The 22682-nt window shown below is 37.1% G+C and overlaps 1 pseudogene; it reads right to left on the bottom strand.

Annotated features, from left to right (window-relative positions):
- The window catches only part of LOC104672605, a 119115-nt pseudogene extending 98049 nt beyond the window's left edge, over positions 1-21066 (bottom strand).
- Between the last annotated feature and the right edge of the window lie 1616 nt (positions 21067-22682).

Here is a 22682-nt window from a genome sequence, read left to right as displayed (position 1 = left end):
ACAAGCACTCTTGGTCTCCAAGACAGCTGGCAGTAATTTGCACAGACATATTGTGAATAAATGTCTTCTTACTATATTTGTTTAACTGTGACAGCAGACTCATAGAGCAATCTCAGCACTGAGAGGGGAAACTCCCTAAATATGTTTTGTGTAGGTGTTTCCACAGAAGTCATACAATTAACATAGAAATCAGGAAAACAAAACAATCTTTACATAACTAAGTTTACATTTCTACTTTTATTTAGGAACTCTATGTTTATGTTCATTTTCCATCCATAATTTGCTATAAAAATTACTTTCAAGCATCTTCTCTAAAGCACTTTGCCCATTTTCCCATCAGTCAGGCAACATTGTTGATGATGTCTTGAGCCCTGAACTTGATAGTGTGTCAGCAAGATGTTGATACATTTAGCAAAACACAAACATTTCTGTCTCCTAAGGAGGCTATAATTGAAATATCCAAATGACAACGTTTCCTGTACTGAAGAAACCATTTTTATTAGGTTTTTAAAGACCAGATTTATCTAAAGAGCAAATAAAATGCTTTGAAAAAATGCTTTTATCAAGATTTTCAAAATGTAATTGCTTTACTCTTAAATGTTTATTTGTAATTGGAAAACATGACTTTAAATATTTAGTTTTCCATCTGTTTTAAAATGTGAACACCCACAAAGGTTGTATGTTGCCAGTTTTCCCTATGCTCCTTTTTATTGCCACAGTACACTTCTGCTTATAAACCTGGTAATTTCACATAAAAATAGCTCAATAGCATGGGCCTACAGAGCAAGACTCCTTTAAAACTAGTGTATAAGTGTATTAAAAAACAGACCAAGGTATATTTAAATTTATTCTTAGATATGGGATTTCAATAAAAATTCCTTTATATCGATAAGGATATTATTTGCAGACCTCGCATGAATTAAAGTTTTACTTGCAATATTACAGGCAAAGATCACACACAAAAAATTCAAACTTAGAGAGAAACCTGGAACTTCATGTTCTTTCTATTACATTTTATTTCTATATTTCATATTTTCTCTTTGCCACATCTATTTGTAATTCAATAAAATAAAACAAATATGTTAGAACTTTCTCTCTAAGTCTGGGTAACTTTCAACACAGCAAATCATAAAGTATCCAAGTCTCAGTTACCTGACCAACAAAATGAGGATATTGTACCAAACAACCACTGTCACCTTAAGCATTATAATTAAGTGTTGTCACTGTTTTTATTGTAGACCTTCTGGTGGAAGAGAGTCCTGGAAACCTTCCTGCATTGTCTTAGTTAACTGGCTTTATCCAGAGAAGAAACAAACTTCTCATATCTTCATAACAAGAGGCAGTTTTGCAACTTATAGTGAGGTGCCCACCAAAGTTAGGCTCCTACATTCCCACAGATACTGGGAAATAAGGGGTACTATCTTCCTTGATTATTACATTTCAAAGAGATGGCTCCCAGGTTCTTGAGAAAGACTTCACGGAGTCACAAAGTTGACAAAAGGTCTATCTAGTTTTCAAAAGAGTATCTACACATTTCAAAGAGAAGAGAAAGCACTTAGTACAAGTTTTCCAAAGTAATTGCTCTTTTAAAAAAAGTAGGAGTGGGGCATTTTCCTTATTTTCAACAGGGAAAGTTAAGCCTCTTATTTTTCTTTTTCTTTTTTTTTTTTTTTTTTTTTGAGACAGAGTCTTATCTTGCTCTGTTGCCCAGGCTGGAGTGCAGTGGCACGATCTCAGCTCACTGCAACCTCCACCTCCCGGGCTCAAGCAATTCTCCTGCCTCAGCTTCCTGAGTAGCTGGGATTAGAGGTCATGTACCACCAGGCCCAGCTAATTTTTTGTATTTTTAGTAGAGACAGAGTTTTACCATGTTGCCCAGGCTGGTCTCAAACTCCTGGCCTCAAGTGATCCACCCGTCTCAACCTTCCAAAGTGCTGTGATTATAGGTGTGAGCCACCGTGCCTGGCCTTATTTTCCATTTCTATTTGTCCTTAAAAGTAATTCTTAGTACAAGTTCTAGTTTTTTTCAGCGGTTTCCTAACTGGTATATAGATTTCAGTTTTGTTCTCAAAGTCACATCTTCATCACTTCCCACTCAGGGTCTTGCCATGTTTATTTGCCTTGGGGTTTTTATGCTGCATGGCAAAACGCATCAGTTGGCAATTGCCATAGAAATGAGGGTAGCATGCTCATTTACTAAAAGACTGGGGAAAGGATTCACGGTTGGAGTGTCCCACGGGTAGTTGGAATCGGAGTCTGTAGAGTGTTCCAAGAGAAGAACAAAATCCCCTCCAAACTCAGAAAACCTTTTTCTAAAGGTTTTATAGAAGCAAACAAGAATGATTTTATTATTAAAGAACTTTGAACTAGAATGTAATAATTCACAGTACAGGCAATTGATTAAAGACACTGTAAAGATAGAAAGTAATCTTCCTCTTTTATATAGATTATAAATCTTCCTCTTTTATGTATAGTCCATTACACTTATGTTTCCAAGATAAAATTGCTGATTTTCTCATATCTCTATGACTTTGAAGTCAAGTGACAGCTGAAATTACACTTATAATCTCCTGGAGACGGAAGCTATGGCATTATCTTCCTCCATCATTACATTTCAGCCATGTGGCTTTCAGGTACTTGAGGGAACAATCCTAAATTGTGAGACTGGCAAGAGGCTTATTTAGAATTTTACTTTCTACAAGAAGGTGAAAGAACTGGGGGTGGGGGTGATGCATAGTACACTAGGGAGTTTGGGCATGCACTTTCACGTAAGAGCTCACGCCCAGTGGAAGCAGTGGACACTCATGCCTTTGAAGGATTCTGTGAGCTTGGAAAATGTGCATATCAAAGGTGACTAGTGAAGGCTTGAAACCATTGTGCTCTTTCCCAATTGTTTTGTATAATTTAAGAGTCTCACTATCATTGGATAACGCTAGATAAAAGGAGGAAACTTTTCATACATGACACAGATTGAATTTCTTATGAACTAGGAATGGGAAAAAAGTAACTCAACTCAGAGTTACTATTCTTAAAAACAGTAATATGTGACGCTTTTACATCAAATAGTGGTAGAATAAAATTCAGAACTATAGTTAATTATTGCCTCTTTTATACCAGTTACTGTTCCATGTAAGCATGACTGAGAAGATCTTTGCCATGATGGAAATCATAATGTGGTAGGAAAAAATCACACAAATATGCAGATGATTGTAATAAAGGAGGATAAATTATAAAGAGAGAAGTACAGGAAGTTATGGATGTTGCTTAAAACCCATATTTGGGGTGTTAAGGAACGTTTACAGATATAGAAAAGTTTAAACTGAGACCCAGAAGATGGGTGGGAATTACTATGTGTATGTACAATATCCTAAGGGGTACCATTCAATATTGATTTAAAGCAGTGACCTTGACCGAATGCGGTGGCTCATGCCTGTAATACCAGCACTTTGTGGGGGCTGAAGTGGGTGGATCACTTGAGCTCAGGAGGAGTTGGGGACCAGCTTGGGCAGCATAGCAAAACCTCATCTCTATAAAAAATACAAAAATTGCAGGGCATGGTGGTGTGCACCCATGGTCCCAGCTACTCAGGAGGCTGAGACAGGAGGATCACTTGAGCCCAGGAGGTTGAGAATGCAGTGAGCCATGTTCACACCACGACACTGCAGCCTTGGCAACAGAGCAAGACCCTGTCTCAAATAAATAAACAAAAAGTAGTGACCTCCAAGTAAAAAAAAATCCAATTCTCTAAATATGTTTTTACACAAGTGAGACAGTCTGCGCTATATCTTAGAAATATTTCAATGTAAAATAGTTAAGCTTCAAAGCAGAAAATTTTCATTATCTGGAAAATACTTTTATTCATGATATCTCATTTCTTTAGCGGTGTCAGATAAGTTCTTTTGTTTCATGAACTTTAGATTTGATTGATAAAAAGGTTAGAAAATTACTTGATCAAAATGTCTATACTTTTCCTTCAAAAGGAGCTCACTGAGTAATTAACAGGTGCAGAGAGAAATCATGATGTTACCTACCTGCAGTGATTGATGCTTCCCAATGTCACACAGTAACACAATTATGAGAATGCTTTGACATCTGCTGTAACAATTGACCGCACTGAGGATGCTGCCTGCTAAGGACGCTTGTTACCTGTGACTGCTCTCCCATTAGGGACTGGGCCACGACTACTCTTTCTGAACACACCTGTTTAAAGGTAGATTACATGTTCCTACAATACATCTTCTGTTGTCTACCTCAAAGGGGTGACCTAATGACAGTCTCCAAAAAATTCACATAAGCGAATACAATTTTTTTTTTTTTTTGGAGACACTCTTGCTTTGTCACCCAGGCTGGAGTATAATGGCACAATCTCGGCTCACTAGTAGCCTCAACCTTCCAGGTGTAAGTGATTCTCCCACCTTAACCTCTTGAGTAGCTGAGATTACAGATATGTGCCACCACACCCAGCTAATTTTTGTATTTTTAATAGAGATGGGGTTTCGCAATGCTGTGCTGGCTGATTTTGAACTCCTGACCTTACGTGATCCACCTGCCTTGGCCTCCCGAAGTGCTGGTTTTACAAGTGTGAGCCACCATGCCCAGCCACAATTTTCTACTGAGAAATCTTTTTAAAAATCAAGGTGAAATTTTACCTTTGTAATCTCAACACTTTGGAAGGCCGAAGAGGGAGGATCACTTGAGGCCAGGAATTCACGACTAGTCTAGGCAACATCACAAGACCCCGTCTCTACTATTAAATTTAAAAATCAGCTGAGCCTGATGGCCCCCACCTGTAGTTAGTCCTAGCTGCTCAGGAGGCTGAGGTCGGAGGATCACTTGTGTCCAGGAATTCAAGGCTGCAGTGAGCTACGATCACACCACTGCACTCCAGCTTAAGTGAAAGAGCGAGACCGGAAAGAGAAAGAGGAAAGGGCATATGAATAAATCCCTGCATTTTTAAATCATGAAAACTTCTTAGTGGCTATTTTTTAATAGCTCAGTTCATAGATACATAATTGGTATATTTCAGTACTTTATTAAATGAAATAAATATTTCCCACAGAAGATACTTGATGAAAGGAGAATGCTTTTCTTTTTTCCATTTAGAATAATAGTAAATTCAATTAAAATGTATTTAATTCATTGACTGGAAGTTAGGCAAAGTATGATTAGTTTACAGGATACTGTAAATATATGATAAGTGGCAGATAATGGTAATCAGGAGGTTCTTTAGTTGAGCTTTTTAAAGTTAAATATTAATATGTGTTGACACTGCACATCACATGGAAATTAATCCTTAAGTTGGAAATTTAGGTATAATTGCAACTAATCATTTTAATTGTGTAATTGCCTACACAACTGGACAAAATGGACTGCTTGCTATAGCTGTGTCACCGATAACTTTGTAATTATATCTAAGTGTCTTGAGGAACAAAATAATCCACCAACACTGTATTATCCACTAATAGAACTATAAAGCAATGAAGTTACGGGCAATACAGGCCCATGCAAATATGCTAAAATGTTATGGTCCTCTAAAATCTCCAGGCTGGCTATCAGGATTTTTATCTCATTCCAAATAAAAATAGCCTTATCTCTTTTCAGATTATAAAATAATAAATGTTCGATTTTTAAAACGTCCATACAAGACAGAAATGTAAAAGGAATAAACAGGAAATCAGCTTCAATGTCTCCACCCAAAAAAATCACACTGCTAATATTTCTTTTCATATCTGCCACACTTTTTACCATCTATACAGATTTTCTTACAAAAACTGAATCATTTTTAAACAATGTCGTTCATCTTGCTCCTTTTACTTATTAAAATACTTTGGAATCTGTACATATAATCTATCTTCTTTAATGCATATATATTTTTTCAATGTATATATTTTCCTTATTTAACCACTCCATTTTAAAAATAAATTTAGTTTCTATGTTTCTTTTTTTGCTATTAGTATTATAAGAAGCACTTTGACAAAAATTTTTATACCACTTTATTTACATTTCTGGGCCAAAGAGGATTTATAACTTAAAGGCTTTGGTCAAATATTTGTAAATTTTCCTCTAAAGTAGTCATCAATTTCTTGTTTCATTAATAATAGATGAAACAGACTGTTTCTTGTTACTTTCACCAACACTGTTCTTATCAACATTTTAAACTTTTGTCACTCTAGTTTGATTTTCTAAGGTCTAGGGTGGAATACCAAAGAGGGGACATCAGGGGTAATATAGACGTTCATGTTCTTGATTGTAATGCTATTTCATAGGTACATACCTATGCCAAAACTCAGAAATTATATACTTCCAATACATGCAGTTTATTCCATGTGGACATGGCACTCATTTCTGGGGCTAGGGCAAGCCTAATTCAGCCCAAACCGAGCTTCAGTGTCCTGGCTTTTAAATTACTGATGACTCAGCATTGGCTTCCCCATAATCCTGTTTCTCACCTATAATCCAGAGAAAAGGGGATAGGAGAAAGTGATATTAGTACTGCCATCAAAGTAAGGAAGCTTATCCCAAAGCAGGGGAATGTGAAATATAAGCAAAGGCCAGGTTTAGGGAGACAGGCACAGAGCAGGGGACATACTGATCTTCACTGGGTCCCTAAAAGGCCAGCTAACGTGACAGCACCAACTACAAGCTCCAGTTCAGAAATAAGTTTAGAAATAGACCTTGGATACATACGTGGAAACAAAAGAAACAAAAGGCAAAGCTGTTCACGAAAGCAAGGGTTACAGGCCTAAAGAGATCCAGAGCACGAAGTGGAAGTAGCACAGAATGATGAGCGTCCTGGGCTCCCTGCTGGGCTTGAAGAAATACAAGAGCTGTGGGAAATACTTCAGTGGGAGATTTACTGCTCTCATTGGGGGGTGCCTGCTGTTTAGAAAGAGTAGAAGCTATGTTCCTAAACAGGTTGCACTCAACTTAGCATGCATTTTGGAATGCCTCTATCAAGTAAGACTCTAAAGGAAATGTAATAGGCTTTAAAAATGCAGAATATTGCTGAAAAGACAGACTAAAATTTTGTAAGTTTTGATAAAAGATACGAGTGTTTTAGATGACATTCGACATTCTCAAAAACAATGAAGCAGTTTACATAGGTGGTGAATTTTTTTCAGGTGATCCAAGAAAGTGTCATGATTAACCTCCTCATGGGTGACCATGCTATCACCAACAGACCTTGAACTTCACAAGAGATACATTTTACATAATTGAAATGAATTTGGGGGCAATTTAGCAAAGTGAAACTAATGACTCTTTCTCTTCTATTTTTTTTTTTTTTTTTTGTATCAATGTCTTCACCTACCCCTACTAAACAAAACAAAACAAAACAAAAACGGATGAAACTCAGCCACATTATTTTTTCTCAATTTTTTAAATCAAATAAATGCTTACTTGCCATTAGCTGATACATATTAGGTAGTCAATGCAATCATGCCCATTTGTTATACTCAGTTCAAGGCAATGAAACATTGATGCTTTGGCATTATCTCTTTGCAATATCAAAGTGTGACAGTGTGACTTTACAGAGTTTTGTGAACAGTCACAGAGTATCAGGTAGAGGTTGATCAACCATGGGGTGCTAGGTTGAATATTATGTTGGGGAGTGTCTATGAGGGTGTTTCCAGATAAGGTTTGAATCAGTGGACTCAGTAAAGAAAATTGTCCTCCCCAGTGTAGGGAGGCATCACCCAATCCACTGAGGGCTTGAATAGAACAAAGAGGTACAAGAAGGAAGAATTTACCCCTATTGCTTCCTGCTTGCCTGGCTGAGCTGAGGCATCAGTCTTCTCCTGCCCTTTGACTGGGATTTATGCCACTAACTCCCTCTGGTTCTCAGACCTTCAAACTCGACTGGAATTACACCACTGGCTTTCCTAGGTCTCCTGCTTTGCAGATGGTAGACTGTGGGACTTCTCCACCTCCATAATTATATGAGCGCATATCTTATGTTAAGTCTCTCTCCAGATAGATGTACAGTACATATCCCATTAGTTCTATTTATCTGGAAAAGCCAGACTAATACATGGTCTGTTTGAATGCAAATTCCATTCTCTTGAGAGTCATTTATTCATTCAACAAGTATTTATTAAGGGTCTAGGCACTGGGAATACAACAGTAAATAAAGTTCTTGCCTACAAGGAATATATATTCTGGTGGAATTGTATCTTAAGTGTGCTATTATATTGTATCCTAGACAAACAATTCTATCCCTACCACTTGGAAATAGCTGAGTGTCACCATTTTCATAGGAAGCACCAAAAACTGGAAAGTTTAACAGCATAAGCACTAGAGCCTGATGGAGCAATTAAGTTTTTATTTTGGTTCTGGGCACATCTCATGTTTGTGATTATCTTGTTTTCATTGGAATCCAAAGGGTAAATCTGATATCAGCCTGTGAAATGGGGATTTTCCTTCTCAGATTATTTTTTCTTCCCCTGGAAGAAGGGTAGGCTATATTGATATTCAGGGTTCAGAATACACTTTGGTTTAAAATGTATTCTGTCAGATTGAAATAGCAGAGCAAACCTACTTAAACCCTCCTTCCTCCAGATGATATGGAGGAAGAAATCAATCAATGAAGAGTAAGCAGTCACTTCTCACATATTCTCATACACTGTGAATGCTCAAGGGACAGTTGCTCAGTGGAGGGCTCCTCAAGAAGGCTGAGGCCCAATCTAGAGTGAAACTTGGAAACTTCCACCTGCCCCAACAGAATCTGATTAACTGAAAATAAGGGTCTTAGAAAGGAAGCGGTGCCCTGCAGGGGCCATCAGGTCCTGCTCACTGCCAGCACTATTTGTGCAAGACAGGAAAGTCCAGATCAAGACGGTCCCAGGGATGAGTGGCCAGCAGGTGAAGTTTCTCACTTCTCAGCCTCCTCCTCTGTTTCTCTCTCTCTCTCTTTCTCTCTCTCTCTCTCTTCCCTGTAGTCTGGCATTCAGAATACATAATCTGTGGAAATATGCACTTGGATAAATGAAGGAGCTTGTCTATGAATTAAGTCAGCCCAAAAGCCATTCTGCAATATCTCACAAATGCCAATATTTCCTCTCTCACCATTCAACTCACAAGTGTATTGTAAAACTTTAATAAAACAATTTAGTCTTAAATGGTCTAACACAGACTATGTTGCCTAATATAAATATCACTTCAATGTTTTAAGAAAATATCAGTTACAGTTAGTTAATCTATACAAATGGAAATGTCTGAACATAACATAGCATGGCACAGGTATGTTATAATTTCTAGGTTAATCAGATATGATTTCTACATTGTAGACAATGCTTAACCATCACTCAAGTGCCACCAGTGATAGGGATAAAAGGAAAAAAAAGCAATACAAGAATTCCTGATCTACATTCTGGTTATTCAACCTCTCAATTATAAACATGAGCTAAAACTGCAAAGAACAAGATGGTTGAATAGGTGGAACTGCCTTTACACAGTTTTAAAAAAAATCACCTTTTGACTAGCTAACCACAACCTCTTTTCTCATTTATTAATATTAACCACCACAATTCCTTAACCTTGTGCAACTATTCTCACAGAATAAATACATGTATAAGAATAAAATTACAATAATTACATTCATAATACAATCACAGCAGTAATTACGCACAATTTATTTGGGAATATGGAAAGCAGTTTTGAAAAGAAATATTTTTAAACAGCTCAAATTCATTTCTGAAAATGAATCAAATGTTTAGAAGACATTTCATTGAGCAAGAAAGACCAACAGAGCTCCAACACGATGGTGCTCTTTAATAACGATTTTTAACCACCCAAGGGTATAATTCTCATTGTTTCATTTAATCCTCTCTATGATTTAAGTAGCTAATTTTGCTCTTCACCAGATTTATTGCCATAAGATACACTCCTTTCATTTTTACATCACGTTTTTGATTTAACCAAGGAAATTACTGGTAAAGGATTTAACCTGGATAAAATATGCTTTTTGAGGGGCATTTCTGGAGACAGTGTTCAGTTTAAAAACAAAGTAAACACACCCAATTTACTGTTGCCAATCAATGAGCTAACCTTAAAATAGTTTTTAAATAAAGTTTGAAACTGTAATAAAGCAATGTGATGTGTTTAAATAGCTTGTGAGATCACAATTCTTCTCATGATTCCTAAAAATCCCTCTTTTAATGTTTAATACATTGTGTGCTTTAGTTGCTCTGTAATTGTAAAGAGCATATATGCTTAATTCCACTTAATTCCCAAGTTTCTTGAAGAAGTTTATTCACATAGAACATCTCTCTCTATTATAGATCAGGGACTGTTAAAGATATTCATTCAGTAATGTAATGTTAATAGATTACAAAAATCACATTGCTCTCTTATAAACACGCTTATAAACAATGACTTTTCCTTCTAAGTTTTAAAAATATGAAAACTTAAAAGCTCCAAGGCCATAGCCATTCACTCTTAATCATGTGGCTTCTGAGAAATTTCCAACTGACCCTTTGAGAAGAGTTTAAGTAAATTTACTCACTAATTTTACACAGTCAGTGTTTTGGGGGAAGCTGCAGAGTTTTCAGCTCCAGTCAAATTCCCAACCTAGTCATTTCTGAAAATGCCCCTTGCATACCCAAGCTTTCCAAAAACAAACCTCTGTCCTAAAAGACATGGATTTGAGGTATGATCACATAAAGAAGCGATAGAGAATGTTTTCCATATGAGGCATTTCATAAAGAAGAGTGTTACATTTCCAAAGAGTAGACAGAACAATGTTTGTCACCTACATTTTAAATTTTTCTTCTAATTCCAGATTCATACTATTTGATAAATTTCCTGTATTTTTTCTCTCTCACTGCCTTCATATGCCCATGCAAAGGAAAATCACAAGACCTTACTCTTCATTAGGACTCACGGGTCATATCAATCTAAATCTGATTAACTCATACTGGGAATTACCAAAATACAATTTCAATTTACAGAGAAAGATTAAAAGGTACATTTGGCATTTGTACTGCAAGTCAGTAGTGGGTGAAGGGCTATCAGTTTCAGAGTGTTATTCTTTATTTTGTAAGCTTATATAAGTTTTAAAGGGCTTATGAAGTGAGTTTTCTAGCCAAGAAATTAGAGAACTAATCAATCCCTAGACATTCCCCACTAGAAAAGCTTATGAGTCCCTGCTGCCAGGCCCTTCAGCTTAATGAACCCACAAATATACATGTCACAAAACACAGAGGCAGAAGTGGTTTGCTTGAGAGAATCAAAGTAGAACGTTTTAAAGGATGTAGCTAAAGGAGACCCAAAATCTAAGCATTTCCTTGTCTTCTGTCTCTTTCGCAAACCCCATATCCAATCCATGAATAAGTCCTGTCAGCTCTTTATGTTCAAAAATTATCTAGGCCACCTCGTTTTTCTTCAGGTTTATGGCGGCTAGGACCCTGTGGACAAATCCCAAAACCAGCCATGAGCAAGGCTTTCATCACTGCTCAGTAATGTGGGGCTCTCAGCGTGGTCACACTCAGCTTTGACCAAACCCACCTCACATCTGAATTTCCTTGCAAATGTCCTTCCAGGGTATTATAATTTTTGTCAGTAGTATGCTGTGTGGTGGAAAGCAAACTGTCTGTTGAGCACTGGGTGCTTTATGGTCCCTCCATTTGGTCCCTAGAATCTGGCCACCCTGAATATCAATAAGCCTACCTCAGAGAATGCAGAGGTTGTCAAGTAAACCCTGGGGCTGCTAGAGGTTCATGTGAGGACTAGGAAGTTTCTAGTGAGTGAATATGACTCCCCAGCTATCATCACCATTGCCTGCACTCCACTGCAACTCAACAAGTAGCTCCTGGACCATTCTTATCACCAGGCCTTCTTAACACCAACCCTTCGTTTCTTACCTGCATCCATCAATCTCAATTCTGGACTGCCTTGAGGAAGTTGTAACTGCAAGAATATGGCCTGATGGGTGCTAACATGTTTGCAGAGAGCTCGCCTAAGAAGGAGATCCCATGGAAAAAGAAGAATCATCAGGAGAGGGAAAGCAGAAGGCTGAAGCTCAGAAGAAGGAAGAGAAGAAGGTAGGACTTCACTAGACTGGTCTGGAGGAGAAGTTGCATAAATGTGAATAGAAATGCTGCTGAGCCCACGGCTAAGGACACCTTTGTTCACTTCCCAAGAATACTTTTATATTGGATGAGTGTTGGTGCAAAATCTCCCATGAAAGCACCCTTTCTACGGTGCTATCATATTTCCAAGAGTGTTTAGTTGGGATGACTAGTATTTGTGGTGTGATGAACATAGCATACCCAGCACTCACCCTGACCCTGATGAGCTAACCTAATCACTGGGATGCTGGACAGTGGTTGAACAAACTGAGGCCAAGGCCTTCAGTAGTGTCTTCCTCTTTAGAATCAACTTTATTTTTGGACTCTGGGCCAGAAAATTGCCTTCCAACTGAGTCCAAGTTGGAAGATGTGCTGTGAGTAAAGTAATTGGCATGGTGGTAACTGAATCCTAAAAAGGAAGTGTCTTTTTGAAAGTGTCTTCCAGAATGTAGGCAGAGTCTTCAATTAGGGCAAGATCATCAAGTCAACATCTTTTGCCATCACCTAGTGTACTTACTCACTAAAGGAAACCAAACACTGACAATCTCCAGAATTTGACCACTTTTCTCCATTACCATGGCTACCACTCTAGTACAAACCACCATCTTTTTCACCTCCACTAATATAATAGCTTCCTAACTAACCTTCCTGCCTCCACATGTCTGTTTGCACAAGTCACCCAAGTTTTATATTTTTAAAAATATATATCAGACTATTTTATTCCCCTGCTGAAAATACTTCAAAGGTGTTCCATGACACCTAGACAAAATCCAAATTTTCTATACAAGGGAATGTATTTAAGCAAAACCCTGACAGAGTGGTTAAGGCCCTCCTTGCTCCTCACTGTGTCTCCCAGGTGACAACTCCTCTACTTTCTTATAAAAAACTAAAAAAAACCCTGCTCCTCTCAGGGTCACTGTTTCTACTGACTTCTTAATTGCTGCTATCCCCTACAGACCTCTTCATTACTCTCTTTCTTTTGACAAAGACTTTGGCATCTGGCTCATGGTCTTCCTCTTCAGCTCAAGCCCTGCCATCACCAGGAGGGACTCCAGTGCTAGTGCCCATCTTAACCCCTGGTCTCTGAGATTTCAGGCTCCTTATGTCCGGTTATTTTCTAGGAACTTTTGAACTCGATTACCTCCAAAATCAGTTATTCAAATATCCCACAAATTCTCTCTTTTCAGCTGGCTAAAGTATTCTAACTTAAACCCCACTGAGATTTCTATTTTGTTAAGCAGTCTTCTTGCTTCCAAACTATTTTTTCAGTACTTTCTTCCTTAGCCATCTTTTACTCCATGACCTACAATTCAAGTAGGTTTTAAACACTTTAAATTTGTTTGTCCTCTTGTTACTACAACTTCTATTCTTCATATAGAAAAAGTCACAGAATAAAATGGAATGATTCCACTTTAAACTCATGTTTACCAACCCTAAGAGGCTTCCAGCATTACCTGGCATTCCAATTAATGATGCACTGTTCAAGTCACTCTCTCCCTCTCCAAAGTGGCTTCAATTCTCCTCCACTCCTCGAAACTCCAATCCTCTTGCTCCCCATACAATATCAGCATACGACTCCTAAATATTATTTGCATAAAATGTTAAAATTTAAACGTTCATAGAATGTCAAAAATGTACATTTTTCAATTAAAAAAATAGAAAGTAAGTGTAGTAATCACAAGCCCGTAGAGAGAAGATAGTCAAGTGACTAGCTGTATCGGACAGAAGGAAGAAACAAATTCAAAGAAAATGCATAATACATAGAAAGTAATTTACCATGGCACAAATAAATCCAAATATTTTGGTAACTTTACAAATACAAATAGATGGATTGGGGCAAGGGGAGGGATAGCATTAGAACGAATACCTAATGCATGTGGGGCTTAAAACCTAGACGACAGGTTGATCAGTGCAGCAAACCACCATAGCACATGTATACTTATGTAACAAACCTTCACATTCTGCACATGTATGTCAGAACTTAAAATAATAAAAAAAAAGACTAAAATTTCATTTAAATGACAGAGACTTCAGATTAGAATTTTTAAAATAAAATCTAGCTATTTGCAGTTTGTGAGATATACCTAAACCATAACGACACAGACAAGTTGAAAGTAAAGTGATGAAAAAATGTATACCAGGCAAATAATAAACAAAAAAGGTGGTACATTTACTTCCATATCATTCAAAATCAACCTTAAGGCAAAAATAATCACTGAGGATAGAGTCAGTACATGATAAAAGAACAATTCTCCAGGAGTATATAGCATATTTAAATTACAAAAAAGAAAAATTGACAGAACTACAAACAGGTATTTGAGAACTCTGGAATTATGGTGGGAAAACTTTAATACATTTATCTTAATAATAATAAACACATACAGCATTCAATACCATTAACATTTGTCAGGTACTACTCTAGGCTCTTTGCATAATAATTCATTTACCCCAACTCAGCATCTCCACTTGGATGTCTAAATAGACTCTCAATCTTAACACACCCAAAATCAAACTTCTAATTTTTATCATCATAATTTGCCCCACTCATAGTCTTTCCCATCTCAAGTGATACTCTCTTGTTCCAGTTGCCCTAGCCAAATACAGTGGAGTGTTCCTTATTCCTCACTTTCTCTCATACACCAAATCCAATAGGTCAGGAAGTCCTGTTGACTCTATCTTCAAAGTATACCAATCACCTCTCACCCCGACCTCTGCTACCCTCGAGCCCAAACCATTATCATCTTCTTCCTATATTGTTTCAGTAGCTTCATAACTGGTCTCCATGATTCTACACTTTCCTCCATACCATCCTGTTCTCAACACAGACATTGGGGTGATTCTTTTAGAATGTATGCCAGTTCAAATATTTGCTCAGATACCTCTGACTTCTCATTTTACTTCGAGTGACTGTCAAAAGCTTACATGTCTTACAAGGCACTATGAACGTAATGACTTACAAGGCATTATGCATGTGGCTCCCTCTCACCTATCAGACCACTTACCCTACTGTTCACTCCCTTGCTCACACCTTTCCAAAACATGGTTGAATTTTACATTATGCCAACCATAGTCTGGTCCTGTGACTTTTGCACTGGCTCTTTCCTCTGCCCACAAGACTCTTGCTCCAGATATCAGCATGACTAGCTTCCTCAATTTCTCCAGGTTTCTATTTAGATGCCATCAGTTCGATGAGGCTTAGCATGGCCACCCTATTTAAAATTAGAACCTGACTCCTGCCCGAACTTCAATCCTTCCACCCAAGATAGTCTAAGCATTAGGAGAGAGGCGATTTTTGCATACACCATTCACTTATATATCACATGTGCCAAGAGCAAAACTGGCACAGAATAGGCAGTCAGTGAATATTTGTTAAATTAGTACATGAATGAGCAATTCATTTTTCAATTCAATTTTGAGCAAAAACAAAAAATCACTAGCAGTATATTACTTTATTTAGCATATCAGTATTACAGATGAGGAAACAGGCACAAATAGGCTAAGTAACTTGCCCAAGTTTACACAGCTAGAGAGTGCTAGAACAGGGATTTTCTTTTATTTCCCCGACACGCACATTTTTTAGACTCCTGTACTGTACTGACACTCAGTTATTGCTCCTCAACCATTGAGAAATCAAGCAAACAATAGCAACAAAAAGAGTGTGAGTAGAATATTTGAGTAACAAAGTAAGCAAACGAGACATGTATAAAAATTCATTCCTAACAGAGAAAATTCATATTTTTAAGCGTATATAACATATTTCCAAAAATAAACCATGTTACAGATCAAAGAAAATTTAACATCAAAGACTCAACATAATACAGAACACATTATTTTACTCAAATGCAATAAAATTAGAAGTTAATAAATTAAACACAGTGTATTAGTCTGTTTTCATGCTGCTGATAAAGACATACTCAAGACTGCAAATAAAAAGAGGTTTAATTGGACTTACAGTTCCATATGGCTGGGAAAGCCTCAGAATCACGGCTGGAGGTAAAAGGCACTTCTTACATGGCGGCAGCAAGAGAAAACGAGGAAGATGCAAAAGCAGAAACCCCTGATAAAATCACAGATCTCATGAGACTTTTTCACTACCATGAGAACAGTATGGGGGAAACCGCCCCCATGATTCAAATTATGTCTCACTGGGTCCCTCCCACAATATGTGGAAAATATAAGAGTACAATTCAAGATGAGATTTGGGTGGAGACACAGAGCCAAACCATACCAGATAAAGATAATACAGAGATGGAACCTAAAAACCATACTTCTAAATACTTCATGCATTAAAAAGCCATCATAGAAATTTGGATCAGAAAGAAACATAGGCTGGGCATAGTGGCTCATGCCTGTAATCCCAACACTTTGGGAGACTGAGGCAGGAGGATCACCTGAGGTCAGGAGTTTGAGACAGCCTGGCCAAAATGGTGAAACTCTGTTTCTACTAAAAATACAAAAATTAGCCAGGCATGATATGTACGCCTGTAATCCCAGCTACTCTGGAGGCTGAGGCAGGAGAATTGCTTGAACCCAGGAGGCGGAGGTTGAAGTGAGCCGAGATCACGCCAGTGCACTCCAGCCTGGGTGACAGAGCAAGATAAGACTCTGTCTCAAAAAAGAAAACAAAAAGAAAAAAAGAAAACAAAAAGAAAAGAAAAAAAAAAGTAAAGTAAAAAGCACTAGATATATAAATTTCCAGGTGTAGTAACATTTGCTTCTTTTAATGTCTTAAATTTAAATGTAGGTTAGAAAACAAGAAAGACCACAAATATGTGATCTATTTGTTCTCAAGAATCTGAAAACATAATTTACAGCAAATATAAAAATGTAAAAGCAAGAAATAAAAATTAGAGCACAAAATAAAGAAAACAAAAATAAATATAATTCCCAAAACCTGGAGCTACTTCTTTGAAAAGACTGTAAAATACCCAAGTCACTGGCAGTACTGATCAAGAAAATGAGACAGTAAAAATAAACAGTATCATGTATAAAATAAGGCATAATAACAGAGATAATAAAGATTTCATAATATGAAAATATGATAACTCTATGCCAAAAAGTTTTTAAACTTGGACAAAATTGATCAAATGTATGGGAAATACGAATTATGTAAAGTGACACAAGAAGAAATATAAAGCTTTAAGAGATTTATAACCATTAAAAAATTGGAGTCAATGGTTTAAAATCTACCCACAAAATCAAAAGAGAAAAAAAACTTTCTGCAAGCAGAAAACCTTATATCGTATATATATTCTTCAAAACTATCAACAAACTATATATAATCTCTAATCCCAACAGTTTTCAAGAACAGAAAATAAAGAACACTTCCCTAACTCATTGTATGACGCTGATATGATCTTGATGCAAAATCTGAGCAAGAACAGTACAAAAAGCAAAAGGAAATCTAGAGGCCAATCTCACTTATAACCAAAAATACAAATATTCTAAAAAAAATACTAGAAAACCAAATCAAGGATTTTGTGTATATAATATATGAGTAATCTAAGTAGGGATTTCCCAGAAGTATGGGAGGTTTACCATTACAAGACAGATTAATGCACTTCACTTAAACATGAACAGAGGCATTTATCTTTACTCCTTCCTTCTACATTACTAAAATGACCAAATGGTTATTTTTTAAGCTATTAATCCAGAAGGCAAACAGAAAAAGAGAACAGATGACAGGAGGTAACAAAGAGGCTCACTCCATGCCCAAATCCCTACAGTGAAGCCACCTCTGGGTGTGTCCCAACCACACACTCACAGAGCATCCAGGAAGCCTGGTCAGGCCCCACTCTCAGGTAGAAACAGCCTTAACAACAAACAAAATCCTGGCATTTGTGACAACACGGATGAACCCAGAGGACATTATGTTAAGGGAAATAAGTAATGCACAGAAAGATAAATACTACATGGCCTCACTTATTTGTGGAATCCAAAAAAGTTAAACTCATTGAAACAGACAGTAGAGTGGTTGTAATTTTCCATTATGGGGATGGTAGGTGGAGGGGTAGATTGAGGAGATGTTGGTCAGACGCAAAATTTCAGTTCAGAGGAATCAGTCTAGGAGATTTATTGTACAAGATCTATTGTACCACATGGTGACTATAGTTAATAACAATGTATTGCATACTTGAAAATCACTGAGATACATTTTAAGTTTTCTCACCACAAAAACACGATAAATATGTGAAGTAATACATATTTTAAATAGCTCTTTTTAGTCAATCCACAATGTAGACATATTTTTAAACATCATATATATATATTTTGTCAATTAAAAAACAAAAATATTTTTGAAAATTTTCAGAAAGAGTTGAAACTGTTTCAAAATAAATAGGTTTTTAAATGAAAAAAAGAGATAACTCTATATTACATTAAACTCTAATAACATTTTCAGGAAATGAAAATCTCAAACAATATATCTCATTTGCACCCTTCCCCAGGGGCTACAATATTTAGATAGTATCTAAACATGAAAATATTTTAGGCATCATAGTAGTAGAGGCATATCATTCAGAAATATGGAGGTAAATGCCTGAAGGGTGGGGGGAAGCAGCTCAAATGTTCGAGGTTTGTCAGTCTTGCTACTGGTGAGCAGGATTTGGAATGGAAATGGTGGTACAAAGAACGTAGATTTGGGAGGATAAGCCTCGCAGTACAATTTTGCTTTTTAAACACTGTACCTTTATTCCTTTAATAATAATAAAGGTTCACCTTTTAAAAGGCAACGTAAATAATCACATTAACAATTTAAAGAAACACCATATATTATTCTCTCTATGTACAGAAAAAGCATTTAATAAAATTCAACATCCAGTCACGTTAAAATGTCCTAGAAAAACAAGATTATAAGATTACTTTCTTAACTTGATAAAACACTGACATGGTTTGGATCTGTGTCCCCACCATATCTCATGTTGAACTGTAATCCCCAGTATTGGAGGTGGGGCCCGATGGGAGGTGACTGGATTGTGAGGGTGGTCTCATGAATACTTTAGCACCATCCCCTTGGTGCTGTTCTCCTGGTAGAGTTCTCAGGAGATCTGTTCATTTAAAAGTGTATAGCACCTCCCTCTTCTCTGCCTCCTGCTCTGGCCATGTGAAGTGCTTGCTATCGCTCTGCCTTCTGCTCATGATTGTAAATTTCTCCCCAGAAGCCAAGCAGATGCCAGCATCATGTTACCTATACAGCCTGTGGAACCATGAGTCAATTAAAACTCTTTTTTAAAAATATATTATCCAGTCTTAGGTATTTCTTTACAGTATTGCAAGAACAGACTAATACAAAGACATTTACCATGAACCTACAACAAATATCATCATATTAATAAAATATTATTGAGCATTTACTGTCAGGCAATAACAACCCTTTGAGATACATTTATTATACTCATTGGCATATGAGTATACTGAGGCATAGAAACATGCGTTAACTTAGCCAACGGTTGCATAAGGAGTAAGTGGCCAAGCCAGGATGTAAATTCAGGTTGTCTAGATCCACCATCCACACTGTTAAGGGCTAAACTATACCATCTTTCATATCGAAGGAAAGTTAGAGTCACATGCTTTGATGTCACAAAAAAAGCAAGGATGCCCGATTTCGCAGCTTCTACTTAGCATTACGAAGCTCCTATAGGGTGTGGCATAAAAATAAAAATAAAAGTATAAAGATTTAAATGGAAAACACAGGCTGAGGGCAGTGGCTCATGCCTGTAATCTCAACATTTTGGAAGACTGAGGCAGGAGGACTGCTTGAGCCTAGGAATTCAAGACCAGCTTGGGCAACATAGGGAGACTCTGTTTCTGCAAAAATAAAAATAAAAAATAAAAAATAAACTGGATGTGGTGGTGTGCCCAGGTAGTGCTATCTACCAGGGACCCTGTCTCTATTCAAAAAAAAAAAAAAAAAAAAAAAAGAAATTGAAGATAATCTACAAAACATTACAACTAATAAGAAAGTTCTAAAATGGGTGTTAAATATAAAATCAATATAAAATTCAATTCATCTTTCTATCCATCAGTGACAATCAGAAACATAATTTTATAATATACCATAACCAAGAGAAATAAGATCTATAATTTATCTGTTAGTAAATCCAAGAAAAAGGATGTAAGATCATTACAAAGACATTTATAAAGCTTCATTGAGAGCTATGGAGTTGTATAAATAAATGAAGCTATGCAATGTTCATAAACAGGAAGAATTAATATTTTAAAGATGCAAATTCACCCCCATATTGATTTCTAACTTCAACACAATAACAATCAAAACTCTCCCAGAAACTGTTATGGAGCTTGATACACTAATCCTATAACCATATTATATACATATATTTAATAAAAGTTTAAAAGTCTGCATGGTAATGATAGACATCAACTATAGGAATGATGAAGGCTTCAGTTAAAATTATAACATTTCCTTCCTTAAGAAAAAGGTTAGCAATCTGAGGCAAATATGGCAAAATGTTAATGTATGTTAAATCTGTGTAGCTAGTACATGAGCTTTTATTATAACATTTTCTGAACTTCTCTCATTTTGAAATTTTGCCTAATTTAAGTATTTTCAGAAGGAAAGTCAGTGATGTTGAGTGCTGCTGTGAGACTGTTAAATCATCCTTTAGATTTGCTATTATAGACATCACAGTTGACTTTAGCAGGAGCTGATGATGTGAGATGAAGGGGCCAGAACATGACCGAATTGGGTTGAGAAATCAGTACCATAAGTAAATGGAGACAGTGAATATAGATTAGGTCATTAAAAAGCCCATGGGGATTTTTTTTTTAACTAATTCAACAAAAATGAATTGAAAGTTGTGTTTATGGCACATAAAGCTTTGTAAAACCATCTCTGTTCTCAAAGAGCTAACATTTTAGTGAGGCTGTTTTATCAGTCATCTTCTCACCCTTCGGTGGCATGTCTACTCTGAAGGCTCTGTGGTATCGTGGTGTGGGAGAGGGGTCTGGCCTGCAATGGTCCTGCACTGGCAGCAGGAGCCATGCTCTCTGGTTGCTGCCTTCAGTCCCACTGACATCCTTGGGACATTTGTGATTCTAGTGCATTTCCAGTCCCATGGCTTATGCTGCCATCCACAGCTGAAACTTTTTATCACAACCATGAAGCACTTCGTCATCTTCTAGTCTTCTTTCAGTCCTTCATCATTTCCCAGGATGTGGTAGGACTCTGGGCAACTTTTAGGTGCTTTTTAATGTCATGGTAGAGCTTAGTAAACTTGGAGAGAGTGCTACATCAACCTAAAATGGCTTCCTTTCCATGTTACTGCTGCCTGGAGAGTCAGCCAGGGTGGGTGGAGATGAAGAGGTCCCAGGTCTCCTTCCAATGAGCACTCACCTGCACCAACTTGTCGTGCTTTTTGTTCCAAATATCCACTGTCCTTAACTCAAGGAACCTACTTTAGGCAAGAGAGAGGAGCAGCAGCGAGTCTCTCTTTTTCCATTTAGTTCTGTATTCCACCAAGATTAAGGTTGTTGAACTTCAGAGCTAAAAATCATTTCTTCTATTCCTCTAGTTCCTTCTCCCTACCATCATCAATATTTTATTATTAAAATGTTCAAACATACAGAAAAGTTGAAAGAATTTTCCAGTGGACACCCACATACTTACCATCTGGCTTCTACATTTAACATTTTGTCCAACTCTCTTTATCATATATCTCTCCTCCATCAGCCTGCCATTGTTTTTTAATGCATTTCAAAATAAAATTGCAGAGATCAGTACACTTCACCCCTAAACCTGCAGCATGCACATCATTAACTAGAGCTTAATAATTATTTATAGTTATTTTGGGCAAAATTTTTATGTAGTAAAATCGCAAATATTAATGCACTATACAGTGAGTTTTGACAAATACACTTACTGGGTAACTACATCCCCTGCTCATCCCCTGAAACAGTTTCCTCGTACCCATTCATAGTCAAAACTTGCCCCCTTGCTAGATCATTTTTAAGAAGGGTCTAGAAAGTTCCTCTCCTGGAATTTTCCATCAACTAGAAACATGATCCCTTCTCTACCATAATCTCCCTTCTCATGAGTCCTGAGCACTTCTAGTGGAGACAGATGGCTGCAAATGAAATTCTATGATTCCTGCAGAGAGCAGGGTAGTAATCATGGCTTCTTCAGAAATTTCCTTTCCACCCTCCCCAACTAATCCTTTGGCTTATTTTCAATCTGTCCCAGACCCAAAGGCTTATAGATTTTCTCACCCATATACCATTGCATACAAAATTTCATGTGAAGAGGTGAAAAGCCCACACTGTAAAAGGGAGTCTCCCTTGACTTCCTCAAGCTACACCATATCTGCAGAATATATAAATGTACAGCACATTTCTTAATAATGTACTTTGATTAGAAATTTTTGTTTGTGGCCCACTCTCTGTCCCTAGGTAAATCGATAACCAAATCATCCACATTAGTGTTTATGTTACAGGATCTTTGAGGTGTCACTTTTTTGGTCAGAATCTTGTGGCTCGTGGTGTCTTTGCCCAAGTTCTGCTCAGGCCTGCTGGGCTAGTTCTGCCCACTCGTCCTGGCAGGCTACACTCAACTCATGCTACCAGCCCGGATCCCATGTGTCCAAGGAAGTCCGTGAGTCAGGC

Source organism: Rhinopithecus roxellana, chromosome 4 (assembly GCF_007565055.1).
Source record: "Rhinopithecus roxellana isolate Shanxi Qingling chromosome 4, ASM756505v1, whole genome shotgun sequence".
NCBI classification, from domain to species: domain Eukaryota; kingdom Metazoa; phylum Chordata; class Mammalia; order Primates; family Cercopithecidae; genus Rhinopithecus; species Rhinopithecus roxellana.
This window is presented reverse-complemented; position numbering and strand designations above follow the sequence as displayed.